Source organism: Polistes dominula, unplaced genomic scaffold (genome assembly GCF_049000335.1).
Source record: "Polistes dominula isolate Pdom_NZ unplaced genomic scaffold, Pdom_raw_medaka contig_82, whole genome shotgun sequence".
In the NCBI taxonomy this organism is placed as follows: Eukaryota; Metazoa; Arthropoda; class Insecta; order Hymenoptera; family Vespidae; genus Polistes; species Polistes dominula.
The window spans coordinates 3,739,676-3,741,151 of record NW_028301046.1 but is presented as its reverse complement, the minus strand read 5'-3'; positions in this window follow the sequence as shown (position 1 = coordinate 3,741,151).

The window sequence follows — 1,476 nt, the reverse complement described above, 5'->3', positions numbered from 1 at the left end:
TTTTATCATTCTATCCAATATAGTCGATCATTGAAATTAATTAATCGTAAACGAATATTATCATCACATTTAAATTATCTTTGTTTTATCCTAATCTGTTCAGATCGACGTAGAACTTTCACAAACACATGACTAGAATCAAGATACTTCGAGATAAACGTTTATTTTTTTACTTTTTATCTTTCCTTTTTTTTCTCTTTCTCTCTCACTCTCTTACACACACACACACACACACACACACACACACACACACACACACACATACTTTCTCTCTCTCTGTCTAGCAATCTATCTAATTATCTCACTCACATTCTTTTTCAATTTATAATTATTTTTGTTCGATAAAGTATTAAAAAACGCAATCGATCATATAAAAAACAAAACTTTAATAAAAAATCGTAAATATTCTTTTTCTTTATATATATATATATATATAACGTCAATCAAATAAAAAAAAAAGTTAAGAAATACATCAACGAATTCATTAAAAAAAAATTAAATTTCATTCGGTGCCAACACGAATGCCCCCTGCTCCTCTCACTCTCTACTCTAACCTCTTTTTTATTATTCATGTTCATCTTTTCGTAATTCCATATTCGATCTCGAGTCCTATATATTTATTATTATTATTATGGCATTTGAATTAATTCCTCGGTTCGGTATTATTTTAGTATTGTTTTTTTTTTTTATTTTCTGTTCAAGCTACGCTATCGGAGTCTCTTTTATCAATTTCATCGGTTCGTTTCACGATGATCCTACTTATATATATATACACGTTTTTTTCTTTTCTTTTCTTATTTTTTTATTTTTTTTTATTTTATCTGTTTCCTTATTTTACAAAGAAGTTATACATCCTTTTTCTTCTTTTTTCTTTTCTTCTCATTAACTTTTCTGTCGGCCATTTTTCGTTAATAATTTGTTTTTTAACATTAACATCATCAATGTTACTCGTGCGTCCTTCCTACCCCCTCCCCAGCCCCTCGACCCCTTTCTAATGGGTTGTGGGGAAAATTCATGCCGATTGTGACAGAAGATTGAAACGCAACGCATTTAATAATTAAGTTTTTTTTTTTTATTTTGGATATATATTTATTAAATTATATATAAGTGTCACATTCTGTTCTACATCCTTACTCCATATTTATGGGTAATTTCAAAATTTCGTCAAATCCAGAACTTTTCTCAGGTTTATTTTAGTAAAACAACTTTATGCCATTTACCGAAAATTGGCACGAACTTTCCGAACAACCCAATAATAACCGTATAACTCATTCCATTTCTATTTCTTTTTTTTTTTTTTTTATTATTATTATTTATTATTATCATCATCTTTTCCATTCATTATTTTTTGTCGTCTTGACACTTGACTTTTTTAATTGCGTGATAAGAGTGTGTGTGTTCATTAATTCTTATATGCTGTACAGGAACATTTAACTTGCTTATATCTCCCTCTTAATCGCTGCGATTTGTTTATTT